Consider the following 15,554-nt stretch of genomic DNA (forward strand, 5'->3'; position numbering starts at 1 on the left):
CTCGCGTGATGGGTGGCTTATCACGCGGTGCCCCGTCCGCCCTAACTGTTTTAACAATCATGATCATAATTTGTGAAATATAACTATGAATTAATGTCGATCACTTAAAAATAGGGAGTCTAAACCTAATATATTTGGTCTCTTAAACTCTACAGATAAAAACACGTGTATATATACGCGCGTACATGCCCATGACGTACGCAAGATAAGTTTGATCGTAACATATTCATGACTTTTTAATTCAGTGATAACGGTTTTTATTCATCTAAAATTAAACAATAACTTGAATTAATCTAGGCTTGACTTTTTGCTAGCTCCATATATTATATATGTGCTTTTTTGAGAGCGCTTTTTCATGCTTGAATCCTGTTAACATCTTCATGTACGTGGTGTAAAACTAAGATCATAAATGTACATAATTTAGGATGAGTATCAGTAATCTTAATATCATGATTCATGACTAATTATAATTATCGTGTTAATTATACCCGACGCTAATACTTATTGGGTGCCCTCTTATTGTTCCAAGTCTTACGCCCCTTAGTTTGTTGGAATTGCCCATTAGGATTTCCAATTATGTATATTATTTATATACTCTATCACCCAAGGTACAATGAAAATAAAAACGTGTATGGTTTGCGTAAATAAATATGCACGTTTTGAGTAATAGGATATAATTTCATCTAATACCATAGTCGTACCCGAACTCATGAAATTTTTTCTATTAACCTCGTGTACTTGTCACGAATGTTTCAAGCTCCGGTTAGGATTTTTTTTGGTGTTATCAGAGTAAAGACATGTATAAAAGATGTTAATTGAATATATATCATTATTATATAAAAAAAGGTAATAGTTTATGAGATAATATTATGTTAAGTTTAAAGACCGTGCTCAACTTTTTTCTTCTTTTTGGAAGATTTTCTTTTCTTTTTTAGAAAACTAAGAATATTAGCTAAACATATACTTTTGTCTCTGTTTTAGCAAATTACCACTTTCAAAATATATATAATAAAATAGAAAGATGTGATATGCTAAAATTAAAGTGTATAAACTCAAATAACCCCTTCAAGTTAAACAAGGTCACCCATGTACAACATATATCCTATATCCGTCAGCAAATCCACTACATCAGATGCATCCTTTTTATCTATAAATTAATAGCAATTAATCTTGACTTTTGTTAACATAACTGGTTTGGAGATGAGCTACTTAGTTTTTAATCTATTTATAAAAGAATATATAGTTATGGTTTGATCCTATTGTCCAGGACGTTAAGTTTGAAAACTTTAATGAAAAAAGTATAAAAATTGGAAAATAAAGAGAAGCACCGATTTGTAGGTAGCAACATTTTCCATGATAAAGCATGCTTTGGTTTCCAAAGTCAAAAATAAATAAGACATAAAGATCTTCTTGATTCTTGAGATGGTACAAGGATACAATTTGTCTTTCTTCTTTCCCGAAACAAAGACCTACGAAAGTGAAAGTTTAACCAACAACAATTTCAACAAAGATACACCCTTTTCATGGTCTTTCTTCTGGATGTAATGGAAACAGCTCTAGGGTTTTATGATCATCTTCTTCTTCTTCTTCATCTTTCTGATCCAAACACTGTTGATCAAATGACCAGCTTCTACACTTTTTGTATGGACTCTCCACTACTTCTCCCTTCAAGAACATAAAAAAAGATTGCTTTATTACATGCAAGAACTCAGCTTTTATAAAAATAAGTTTATAACATACTAAAGATGAAAGTTATCATACTCTAGGGTTTAAGGGGATGGAGTTGATCATGGTGGAGGATGAGAGTGATCTTGGAGAATGACTTAGACCGAGATTGTTGCGCTTTTGCTTCTGTCTTTCGCGAGCTTTGTGATTCTGAAACCAGTAGAAAACATTCTTGCCTTCTATCTTGCCATACTTGCTTAATTGCGCGGTGATTTGTTCGATTTGTTGCGCGTTTGGAGTCCGCATGCCGCCTCTATATAACATCTCCAAGATCCCAATTTGCTCTTGTGTTGGATTCCATCTTGTTCCTCCTGGATGTGTCTCCACCTTCACCATTGTCATCAAATTATTTTAGATCTAAATTTAAAGAATTATGAGGACAATATCTGGAAAAGAGAATTATAAATATTCCATTTCATGTCATGTAGATTCTACAACAGTGAAGATCCTTTGAAACTGTAGGGACATGTTAATTTTAACTATAATGTACTATACTTAGCTCACATTACACCTAGCTTGTCTGCTAGCATGTCACACTATGCATGAAATAAGATACATAAACACAAGTACAAATTAATAACAATGTTCACCTGAGGAGAATCTTTCTTGTGGTCGGGTGAAACAAGTTGAATCGGGCTACTCTCGGGTCGAATAAAGCTCCTAAGATCGAAAGCTGCGGTGACATGGTTGCTACTACTACTGCTATTGCTAACACTAACATTATTCATGGTGAGACAAGTTTCCATACTACCACTACTAGTTAACTTAGGGTTAAGGGGGCGCATACGCTTGAAGGCACCAAGGGTGAGGCCTGACGATGAGGACTCATCGTCACGCCAAAAACCACTACCACCACGTGTGAATTGATGCACCTTCATGCTACTGAGTCCCATGGATGGGTAAAGACATTGTTAATTGAGAGTGTCAATTATATAGACAAATGAAGAAAGAAAGAAACAAAAGGGTACGTTGTCATCATTTTCATGGTGAATTATGCAAATGAAGGGAAAGAAAAGCAAGAAAAAGAAAGTGGGTGCCCCATGAAGAACCAAGACCAAATGATGAGGTGAGGTTGACTTGAGTAATTATCCCTTTTTAAAAAGGAAACAACTTTCTTTCAATCTAGAGAGTGAGAGAGAATGTTAATATGGACGTGTGGTTTAAGATGGGATGAAATTCTTTCTGTCATAACTATGATTATTAGGTGAAAAATTACAAGATTTTAACATTTCAAGATTATTTTCAAGAATTGACAGAAATTGATGAAAATGGAATCAAAGTGAGGTGACAAGGGCACTAGTTTTACTATTAGAAGGATGAGGTACAAGAATTACTGATTATTAATTAATAAAATATAAAGAATATATATATAGAGAGAGAGAGAGAAAAAAAATGGTTCAAATAAAAAAAAATTGTTTTCTAGGAATGGTAAAAACCAACAGAATTTTGATATTTGACATTAAAATTTATGGTGAAAGAACAATTGTAGGAAACTATGTCGGTTATAATGGTGAAAAAGTAATTGTAGGAAACTTTGACGGTTTTTTGTAATTTTAAATCTCAACCATTGATTGATATGATCCAATGGCTTTGATACATTCCTAGTCTTTATAGGAAACTACTTGTTTTCAGGATAACCCTCCCATATATATATATATATATATATATATATATATATATATATATATATAGTGTTTGAAGAATGAGTGTGCGTTGGGTAGTCTAATCGGGGGTTTCGCTTTTCTTGCTTTCATGATAAGTTGTGTATGCTTTTCGGTGTGTTGGAGACTTTATTTGCTATAAAGTGAGATGGGAGGGAATGAGAAAAGATTCCTCCAATCCCAAAACTTGAAAATGGGTGTAACCTTTTTCTTTTATTCTTTATTTTTATTTTTATTTTTATTTTGTTTTTCAGGTATTAATTGCCTATGTTTTCTTTTTTTTTTTCCTCTCAATCTGTGTTTGGTGTGGGTGGGAAGTGAATGCAGCCTTTAAGTGGTAGAGAATGTTGAAAAAGAAAACAAAGCAAAGAAAATCAAGTAATAAAAACAAAAAGGGAACCCCAAATCTATGTGATATCTCTTACCATATTTAAAATTCCTTACTTTGTCTTTGGAAACTGTAGCCATTTTTCTTTAAATATAGGGTATTTTTCAACCCACCCACTGTCTTACCATAAAAGGCTTTAAACCTAATTGTACCAAATAAGTGTATGATGATCATCTTAGTGTTTAGTTATTTTGAGAAAATGACAAACGGTTCCTGCACTCCTTTTTTCTTTAGTTTCCAACTCACCACTCACGAGTTAACAAATTTCGTTTATTGGTACTTTATCGTAAACTGTCACTTGATAAAAACTCGTCATTGAGTTCTTAAAATACGAGTAGACCTATTCAATGATATTTGGCCACATAATCTGGCCTCCGTTTGGCAGCAATAGAGTTTTGCAAGTCTTCCATTTAAAGTGGATTAACGCCTCAATATATATAAGGACGAGTGTTTAATTTGGTGGTTATAGACGTGTTCAAATTTAAATAAACAGATTAATAATATGCTTTGTCTGCCAAGGCTCAAGAGGTGCACTGCTTTAGACCTTCCTAGCCCATGCAAGCCAAATACCTAGCAACTTTCCCAGTTGGCACCGATACAACAACTAGGTTGTGACGGTGCCTGAAAAAGTTTATTAGGCTACAACGTTGCCTAGCCAATTAACCTTCCTTTCTTTTTTGGTGCTTAACATTCAACGCCTAGGGTGAGATGATGAATACACCGAACCAAGTACAAATTGTACATACCTTGTTGAAGTAGTTACCTTTCATGTATTTAATTCGTGTGTATTGATTCTACCAAGACAACTTTAGTGTGGTTTTTCTACACAGTTAAGTTAAAATCTTTGTCATGACAAATGATTTACTTCATTCAGTGGCGAGGCCTATAAATACCCCGATATGAAGGACAATGGCCCAGTGGGATACTTGAAGGTATCATATATGGTCGAGAGTTTATAGTCATGTGCTAAAATTGATCTTGATGCAACTTCTTCACTATACATGTGTTAAAACTAGAGCCCAATACAACTTAATCACTAGAGTTTATTTTTTTTAATTTCATAAATTAGTTTTAAATTATAAATTTTGTATTAACTTTCGTTTTTTTTTTTCATAATTTTTAAACATATTTGAGGAAATAAATATAACTTGAATATTTATTTGTAGCTATAATGTAGCAAAAAGATATTTAAAATTTTAGATTTTATTTGAAAATTTTTGGCAGCAAATTTAAAACAATATAAAATTTCATTTATTTTTTATTAAGGAATACTTACAAGTTAAGGTTAAAATACAAAGTAAAACAAAAAAGAAAAAAAGTGAGAAGGATTCTAATCCATTGATCTTAGATTTGGATTGTGAAGATTAATTTAAAAATAAAAATTGATGAGAAGGCATGAAGGTAATAACCCACTTATGATGATGTTTGTTCTCCACATGCAATGCACATGTTGATTCCTCCATAATTGTAAACATCTATAATTTTTTCATATGACATTTTTTAGAAATTTTTTTACCATAATAAAAAGTGATTTTTTATCTTTAATGTGAATATTATATTGTTATATAAAACTAAAAAAAAAGTTAGTGGGTTTTATTATATTGTGTTATTTGATTGTCCATTGTGTTTTTTAATTGAGTTTTTATATGCATTGTGTTATAAATTTTTGTCATTGTGTTTTTCAATTGATACTCATATTACACATAAAAATTAAAACAAAGATTATATCATTGTGTCTTTTTGTTCGTCATTGTGTCTTTGTGCTCAACATTTGTCTTTCTACTTATTATTGTGTTTTACTCATTATGCTCAAAATTCACTTAAGTTGAGAAAAATAGTATTATTTTCATTGTGTATGACGTTCAAGTCTTTGTGTAATATGTCGATTTCATTGTGTTTTACGTTTCAGGTCATTGTGTTATATGTATTTACAATTGTGTCTTACGTTTCAGGCCATTGTGTTATATGTATTCATCATTTTGTTTTACGTTCAGGTTATTGTGTAATATGTATTTATCATTGTGTTTTATGTATTAGATAATTTGTTGATATTTTTCATTATATTTACATATTATTACACAACGATGCTATTAGTAATAAATAAACACAATGATCAGTTGAAAGACACAATGGCGAAAAAAAACACAACGACAAACATAAAGACATGACAATGACGAAAAAAAGAAACAATTGTAAGCAAAAAGACACAATGACGTAAATTTTTTTTATTTTTATATAACAAAATCATACTCATATTAAAGATAAAATACGCTTGCTATTATAGATTTTATTTATAAAAAAAATATCATATGAAAAAGTTATAGACGTTTAAAAATGATTGGTAAATTAACATTTGATTTGCATGTGGAGAGAGAAAATGTGCATTATTACTTTTATACTCTTTTTTCCTTTTTTTCTCCACTTGACACATGGCTTCTCACACTTTTCATTTTATTAACCTTTGTAGAATAACCCAATCCATACTTACAAAAGGATTACTAATGGTCCTAAATATGTAAAACTTTTTTCAGTAATCCGTCAGTAAAGTTGTTTTTGTTGAAGCGTTGATAAAATCAATCGGTGCCCATAAGAAACAGTATCACCCATGATCAATATGCCAACATAAGATTATCGGTGATGATGATCACCGATAAACAACGATGTCGATGTTATCCCTCTTGTTGAACCTTGCAAAAAACTGATGATCAAATACCAAACAACTAATGGCTCAAACATCGGTTGTTCTCCATTATGAAGTTTTTGACAACTACTGCTCCATACAGCTGACCCGGTAAACTGCTGACATAACAGATGTTCTACAAACTATCGAAGATCCAAACAACTAAAGACAAACATGTAACACCGCGTAAATAACTCTATAAGAATTTAGCCAAATATACTAACTTTTATAAGTACAGGGACTAAAATGAAAATTCTAAAATTCTTGACACATCGCGATACGCGACGGGGGAAACATAAGGCCCATCGCGTATAGCGATGGACTTTCACAATAACCCAGAAATGGGCGGCGTAGCGATACGCTACGGCCTAACTAACAAGGTCATCGCGTATCACGATGACCACGCTAAATAACTAGGACACCTATCTTCATTTGACAGAAACTTCATCTCGGTTCTCTCAACCTCAGCATCAGCACAGAACCTTTTCAGCACTAACTCCTTCAGGTCGTTCCACCCCATTGCCCTAATCTCTTCTCGGGTCTTCCTTTGTTCCACTGTTTCCCACCAGTACATAGCCTCATCTTCAAATGACTGAGTGGCGTAACCCACTGCTTGGTCAGGACGGCACTCGCTAATTCGGATAATCTTGTCCATAGTGGTTACCCATTAGAGAGTAGCGATTGCGTCTCCTAGACCAGTCAGCTTTGGCGGGTCACACCCTTTGAAGGACTTGAAGTTGCACCCATCTCGGCCTTTCCTCCTATCGCCAACCTTCACTGACTTAACCACACTTGACTCCTCCCTCTCCCCTTCATCATCTTTCCTACCATCTCCTCCTGCCCTTTTCAGCAGTCCTTTCACGGCCTCCAGCAGACCCTCCGGAGTAATGTTCTTTACAGCAGCTGCTACAGCTTGAACAATGGCTGCTTGAATTGCAGGGTCTAGTTGAACCCCTTCGTTGTTGCCCGGATTTCCTCCAGCTGCGCTCCCTTCGTGTTCGGTGTTGGAAGTTGTTTCTACTGAGGGTTGTCGGACCAGACGAGGCCTACCACGATGTCCAGTGCGACCTCCAGTTCCAACAATTTCTCCAGCTCCAGCCATTAGTATTCTAAAAGGGAAAACACAAAAGTCATCACTCAAGGAATTATTTAGCACGTGATTCGTAAGGTAAGTAGCTAATGACATTGATCAAGTGTAATTAACTATTTGCATTACTCCTCAGGTTCTACATTCTTCCCTTCGTAATTTCACTTGTGCTAGTTTCTACTTTTAAACAGTTAATCAATCAAAAAATCAAGAAATCATATCCCTAACCTACATACATCCTTCATTTAACAATTTAGCGAACATCCTTATACATTATTTAACATACTTTACCGTTACTGGGCTTGCTTGAGTGACACATGGCTATCTTGAACTGGCATCTTCTTTCTTGTCTTACTAAAATCTCATTCTCTGTTCGAGTTTAAGCATGTAGGATGCTTAAATCTCTCGAACTTTGCTCTGATACCAACTTGTAAGGCCCCGTTCCCGGTGCCTTACTTTAGCGTCGGATTTACTCATAAACACAGTTCTTACAATCAGAGTTGCTTAAAACTTTTCGCGGAATATAAAACATCAATCATTCGTTACAAAACATTAAATCTTTTCTTTGATACCATAACACAAATCATTATATTTAAAACATCTTTTCTTCTATCTTCAGATGCCAGCCGTTCAATCCATGCCATGTGCCAACCTCATGCTAGCTCTTTAATCATATTCACCTGCGTGCATACTAAAAGTCAGCTACGCTGAGTGAGTTCTAGTTAATCAAGCAACTTATCATACAACCACTACATGCATCATATACGTATCCGAAGACACGTAGTCCACTATCTAACATGCTCACCTTACCACTTAACCTCTTATTTACCCCTACCGCTTTGCCACTTTGCCACTTTAATAACGTATAACGTTATGCCACTTTGCCACTTTAATAACGAAGTCACGTATAGGCTTACCCTACCACGTACTACCGTCTTGCCACTAACACTCTTACTAGACTCTTGCCACTTCTAACACACTCTACCTCTACTTGTCTACAACACACTTCATAACATTACATTATTTACATGATAACCAAGTTACATCATAACATTTACACACTAATAACCACTTGACAATCACTATCCTTGGCGATACGTGCAATATCCGAAGATCGTTCACGCACCGACAAGCATTATATAATAGCTACCTCGTATAACATCTATAGCATACACTTACCACTTAAGGTAAGTGTATTCACACTTCACATCGAGTATGCACACAGCCCCGAAAACATAACAAGGAAAATGGGGCTATAAACTCACCTGAACTCGGTTAACAGTTACTCCTTCCTTAGCTGTGCACGACTAACTGTATAACAATTAGACACATCAATTAACTATTACTATCCATATCACGTTTCTAGTATAATCACAACCCTCAACGAACGGGGGTTCGGGGGTAGCGCCCCTGGCAGCGGGGTCTAGGGGCGGCAACCTCTAGCAGGGTCCAAGGGGCAAAGCCCCTGGCTGGGGTCGAGCTGCCAGGTCAGCTTGGAAAAATTTTATTTCTATTAACTGTCTTATCACATTTTCCACTATGATTTTAAATTATTATTTTAATCACCATCACATTTTCCATAACGAATTAAGTGTAATTCGTTATCAGATCACACTTTAATTCGCTACCCAGATCACATTCTGATTCATTATCATTCCTTAGTTGGTTCGTTAATCTAGTTCGTCATCTTCCATAACGAGTTGGACCTTGTTAACGAACTGACCCTTAACGAACTGAACTCTTAACGAACTGAACCCTTAATGAACTGGGGGTTCATTCGTCATCCTTGGCTTAACTAATGGACATAACGAATTAAGGCTAATTCGTTATCTTCCCCTACGAACTGGCATAACGAACTAAGGCTAGTTCGTCTCCCTTCCGCTAACGAATTAGGTTTAGGTCATAGAATGTCAGAACATTCTCTGACATTTGCCTATCCTCGTACTAGCCAACTCCGGCGCCTCCTTTCCGGCGCCGCCGTTGCCGGAAAAACGTGAATCTCGCCGGAAAAGCGAGATCTCACTCGTTTGGCCACCGTTTTCACCGTTTTTCGTCCCATTCGATCCGGATCTGAGCTAGGGTGATCCCTAAGCTCATATTAGGTTCGGTTTATACCTGATTCCACCCGGATCTTCTGACTTCAACGGTTTAACGGTGTCGGCTCGTTGTTTCGCAACTAGATCTAACGGTTTGGACCTCTACAACAACATACTATCATTACCTCGGGTCGGAAATTGGTTCTCCTTCTTCTTCTTCTTGGTTTCGGCTTAGAGAGAGAGAGTAGGATGAGAGAGAGCTAGGTGTCTGTTTTTGGTGGTGTATGGAGTATGAGAAGAATGATAATTGGGTAATTAAGGCTTTTATAATTATGGATCATGGGCTTAAGCCCATGGTCTCATCCTTCCTTCCTTCATGACCCAAGTCCATAACCCATATCCATTAACCAACACTAGCCCGACCCATACTAGCTCCTGCTCTATTTTATTATTTCCCCGCTTACCCGAGTAAACTTTCCCGCCAATATTAAATAATACAATTAATATTATTTTAGAAATTTCGGGATGTTACATATGTATAGTTTAATATCATTCTCATTCAATCAAGGTTTCAAACGCACACTGACGGTACATGTTAATACGTTAACCTTTACAAATCAGTCGAAACATATTTATACTCTATAAGATGAACGGGTGTTTGTCTTAAAGAGTCAGTCAATTTTTATATGAGATTACGTGATCTCTAAAACTTTATAATACAAATGAGAAAATAAAATCAACTCAGATCGATTACACATGTGTCTGGATCCAAACATAATTGTTCAGCCTAAACTGTCAAAGGCTACGTGGCCGCGGGCTAACGGTCATATATAGTTCCCCATTAAGTGATACGTGGCTCGGGGAACACTTTTGTGTGTGTAGGGCAGTGGCACATATACTGGAAATAGAAATAATTTCGCTGAGCTTGTCAAGAAAACTATGTATTGTAACTATTATTTAATCATTTTTGGTGTCATACGTGTTCACCAGCATATAGTTGACGTATTTTCCAACCCATCACAGGTAATTAAGCATTAGTAGCACTAGCAAGGATTGGAGTCTTTATGAAGATAGAAGCGTGTTACCAGATGGCTCCGTTTTTATAAACTAAATCCTTGTAATATAAACACATATTTTGTAAACGAATACTTGGGTATTTAAATCCCAAGTATATTTTCAATGTAAAGTAATATTATATTGAAACCTAAAAGTCTTCCGCTAAAATTAACCAATAACTCTGATATATTTACAAAACAGGTACCAACTTGTAGTCACACGCCTAGGCCTTAAGTCGGGGTGTGACAAACAACTGATGGAACGAACACGGTTGTTTATTAAAAATCGGTAGTTAAAAAAGGATCCTCCATAGACAGTTGTTTGTAATAAGGGCCAATATTCTGTAACCATTTTTGTTAGATGTCATTATCACCTTTATCTCATCAATATTTTGCGCATTTATAAAATGAAGAAGAAAGTCTCTTCTTCATTTACACTTTTTCACGTCACAATATTCACCTGAATCTTGTACTCTTGTATTAGAAAAATTAGTGTGAATGATGAGCTAAGGTCTAGGGGGAGCAATAGATTGTAATAATTCGATTATAGTTAATGCATGATTGTTGTTCCATAGGAAACCTATTAATTAGCTTTATTATTTCTGCTGATTAAGTTGTTTGTTTCATAGACTAATTGAATTATAGTTCAAATGTGATTTCAATTAAAGTGATACTAATCTGTTCAAATAATTAGATCAGTTTTTTATTGTTCAATTGGTTATGAATTATATTCAAGTAAGTTTAGATTAAAGATCTACGATCCTAACATCTTTTTTTTAGTAGCGTGTGTATACTTCAAACATTTAACAATACACTTTCATAATATTATTTATGAAACTTCTAAAAAGACCTCATGAATAGCATTGACTATCTATTATATATATATATATATATGTATGTATTGGATCATTTCAGAAGTTTTTTTATAGTGAGAAGTGCGAGAAGAGAAGGTGTAACTCCATTAATCTCTAATTTCACTCCATTTTTTATGTGTAGGTGTGTTGTGTAGGTGCGTATGTACATGTGTAGGTGCGTATTTACGTGTGTAAGTACGTATTTTTGTATATGTGTATGTATGTTTGTATGTGTGTAGGTACGTAGGTTTCAATGTGGCTCGATACATTTGTATGTGTATAGGTAGGTTTGAATGTGTATTAAAACATGAATACAACCAACTTACATACATGTATGTAACATCATAAGCAAGGGAGTGAAAAATTAAGGATTAATGGAGTTACACATTAACTTCTCGCACTTCTCGCTGTAACATCACTTCTCACAAGATCCATATATATATATATATATATATATATATATTAAAACCAAATGATTGTTGTCTCACAAGATTTATTATTCATGAGTTAAACCGATAAGGATTTTACATTTATGCATAGCATCTCTATTTTCAAAATAGATAGTTACAACAAATTCACTTTCAACTTTGATTTTAATATTATTTTATGTTTACATATAACCATATTAATTCCCATGAGTTTTGTTACTATAGTTCAACAGATATACATTTTTAGTCCTTAACTTTAAGTTTCACATATATATGTTATTGGCCCCTTAAATTTAAGTATCACATATATATGTTTTTTGCACATCAACTTTTGTTTTCCATGTTTCGCGTATATATATTTGATTGGCTACTAAACTTTGGTGATTAAACTATTGTCACCTAACTTTTGCTCTTACGAATCGAACCCACACAGACCGATTTCCCGTCGCGTGTGTTAATTAATCGCAACACACATAGCTTTTGAATTGTCACACAAGTTTCACATATATACTTTTTGGCCCATCAACGTTTGTTTCACATATTTTACTTTTTGGCTTATCAACTTTGGTAATGAATTTTTTACCCTTACATCTTTACTTTTTGGTTCATTCAAATTTGATAATACACTTTTGTCACAATACTTTTAGTGTTAAACATTGAAGTGATACTGATTGACTTCTCATCACGTACTTGCCACAATGCACGCTAGCTTTTCAAACATGTAACACATTTAACCCACGTCTCTGCAACGCACTGGTACAATTACTTGTTATTTTTAATTAGTATGATATATCAATTTGTGATGGTGTCAAGTCTTTTATTACATGATTTAGTGTTAGTTTTAGTTGCTTCCTAATGGTGTCTTAAAAAGATTACATGTAATTTTTTCATTGGTGAGCCTAGTTATGAAAACCCAATGAATGCCTATTTTAAAGATTTTTTTATGCACTTGCCTGTTTTGAAGCATCGATCCCTCAATAAACTTGTACATATATATAAGTATACAAGGATTGGATATATATTTATCTGTTTTCATTTTCTTCTTGTACTTATTAACATCTTTTTATTTTTGTAATAGCTATCTGCCATTACAACGGTCTTACGTGTATGGATACTTATTCGACAACCTGTGACTTATTGTTTAACTTAAATAGAGATTAAGATACGATCACTATATATTTTGTCGAACATCACAGATTTAATTGAATTTTGCCATCAAACTTTGGAGAAATTAACGCTTACCAATTACAAAGTTTGTTCTCTTTTATATTATATTAATGATTCATGTATCAAGTTTATGTGTCAATTTTGAATCAGTTGGATCACAACTATGTTTTAGGATATTGTTTGGTGTTGCATGGCGGGAATGTTTGGGTGGTCAAATATAATAGACGAGGAAGGGACCCACACAGTGGATGAAACGGTGGGAATCCATCATCATCATTATTCTATTGCTGCCAGCTATATTATTTGCACGTGTCATGCATGACCCACAACTACAATCCATTCACCCACCCGCACGTACACTTATCTCTCATGTAGTATAACGTATAATGGTATGTAATGCCACGTGATTCTAAAAATATAAATTACACAAGCAGATAATGTATGAAATATGAAGAAACACTAATCGACCCCGGGCAGATTACGGATAATCTGGGGGTTAAATAGATGTTTCCCACGAGGGTTAGGTCCGGCAAGATGGTTCCTTTGATGACCTGCAAAACAGACACCGTGAGCTCGTCACTGAGAAGGGGGGGTACCTCCTTGTGACCACCCTCCGGCGTGAGAATCAGACTAGATTGCTCTTGAATATAAGTGTATATTAAGAGATTGCTAGAAAAGATAAGATGTGATGAGGTAATGTAATGTAATGTCCCTACCATTTCAAGGTGTTGGAGTATTTATAGCCGAAGGTAGGTTTCCAAGCAGGTACAGCCGGCTGAATAGTATTCCTGTTCTGCCAACTGTGGGCTACGCACGTGCCATGCTGGTGGTTGGTGTGTAGGCAGCGGCTGATAGTGACCAGGCCGGCTGTGTACTATTCCTGTTCCACCAACTGCAGGCTACGCACGTCCTCCGACAGGTTGGTGAGTAGACAGCGGCTGATAGTGACATACAGTACGAGAGCGTGCTGCTCGTCTTACTGTTGTCAGTGAGCTGTCGTATCTTTGGTCAGATCTTTTGTCCATACCTCGTCAGGTACAGTACAAAAGATCCTCCAGTATCGTACGGACTGGCTCATTTGTGCGGGAGTGTTCCCGGCTTTGTGCGGGAGTGTTCCCGGCTTGCTCACTCCTTCTTCAGGTGACATTACTGAATTATTTGAGTTAAGTGCCTTGTGCGTGTAGCCTTGCTGCGCGGGTAGCCTTCCCTGATGGCTAGTATCCGTTGCTGCGGGAACAGGCGGAGTACGTCGACCATTGGGAGGCTTTTCCTGCGGGAACAGCTTGCGTACTGCGCGTAAGGACGTCACGTCTCTGAGCATGGTGGGTCCTGCGGATCCAGTTGGTTTCTGCACAGACGTCTCTTCAAGGTGAGTCTTGCGAGTTTAGCCTTTGCGCAGACGTCCCTGTTGAAGGTGAGTCTTGCGGGTTCAACTGCGCAGACGTCCCTCTTTGAGGTGAGTCTTGCGGGTCCAACTGGGCTCTGCTGGGACCTACCTCTTCAAGTCCCCCCAGTCCAATGTTCTTCTCATGAATTGTTAATAAGTGAGGTGAACTTTTGGACTTAAGCAAAGGGTGTTGAAAAGGGTTTAGTTTTAAGGTTTTCCATGGGGATTCTTCCCGCGGAAGTCCTAATGTCACGTGCAGAAATTCCCGACTTTTATGCTTGATCTTTGGATATGATGCGGGTAGGTCTGTAACCTCCTCGCAAGTCAGGAGCGTTGAGTTCCACTTGTATAGATTCTCCATGAGGTTTTGGTAGTTTTGAACATAGTGATCAATTATGTTTAAACAACCAATTCCATCTTGGAGCTTCAAACAATCTAGTTCTCGACGTTCCCGCTATGCGGGGATGTTATCCCGTTTCCGCAAGCATGGCCCAGAAGATCCTTCTTGGTTTCAATTCCCTGCGGAGTGCTAGGTATGTGAAGGGTTTCGCCTTGACACTGTACCCGCACTCGTCTTATAGTTACTTTACTTCCAAGGTATTCCTGGCTTCAATTCCCTGCGGGTGCTAAGTATGTGAAGGGTTGTGCCTTAACACTGTACTCGCACCTGGCTTATAGTTACTTGGTTGCCAAGGTAAGGGGTATAGTCCCGCTTACTTTTGAATCTTTTTGAATCTTTTTGAAATTCGAAGAGTTGGTGAAAGGATAAGAACAGTCCAAACTGTTGAAACGTCGTCCGACGGTTTCTTCTGACAGTGTCAGGACGTGCAGGAAGTTATGACGACGTGACAGTATATGGTCATTCCAGACGCTATTTCAGGCGCGTGGGCGCGAGTTTTCGGGCGCGTGGCCGCGAAGTTTACGGCACGCGTCCTGTCAACAGCTGTTGCCAGCTTGCTTTTTGCACGTGTCATAGTTTCATTGCACCAGCGTTTTCCTCTCTCTTCCGCATTAAATTCATCGCATTCATTGCGATGAGTATATAAAGGGATGAGAGGTTGCATCTCAACTCACAGTTTCACCTCT

General features: G+C 36.3%; 1 pseudogene across 1 annotated transcript; it reads right to left on the reverse strand.

Moving 5' to 3' along the window:
• Window positions 1-1,521: 1,521 nt before the first annotated feature.
• LOC143610785 (WUSCHEL-related homeobox 4 pseudogene) lies at window positions 1,522-2,928 on the reverse strand (annotated as a pseudogene). The gene is made up of 3 exons (XR_013149648.1): window positions 2,316-2,928; window positions 1,762-2,052; window positions 1,522-1,665 (listed from the first exon to the last, which is right to left on the reverse strand). The product of XR_013149648.1 is annotated as a WUSCHEL-related homeobox 4 pseudogene (transcript).
• Window positions 2,929-15,554: the final 12,626 nt, after the last annotated feature.

Source organism: Bidens hawaiensis, unplaced genomic scaffold, assembly GCF_021521415.1.
Source record: "Bidens hawaiensis isolate Kalapana, Puna unplaced genomic scaffold, B.hawaiensis_p1.1 tig00028012_1, whole genome shotgun sequence".
In the NCBI taxonomy this organism is placed as follows: Eukaryota; Viridiplantae; Streptophyta; class Magnoliopsida; order Asterales; family Asteraceae; genus Bidens; species Bidens hawaiensis.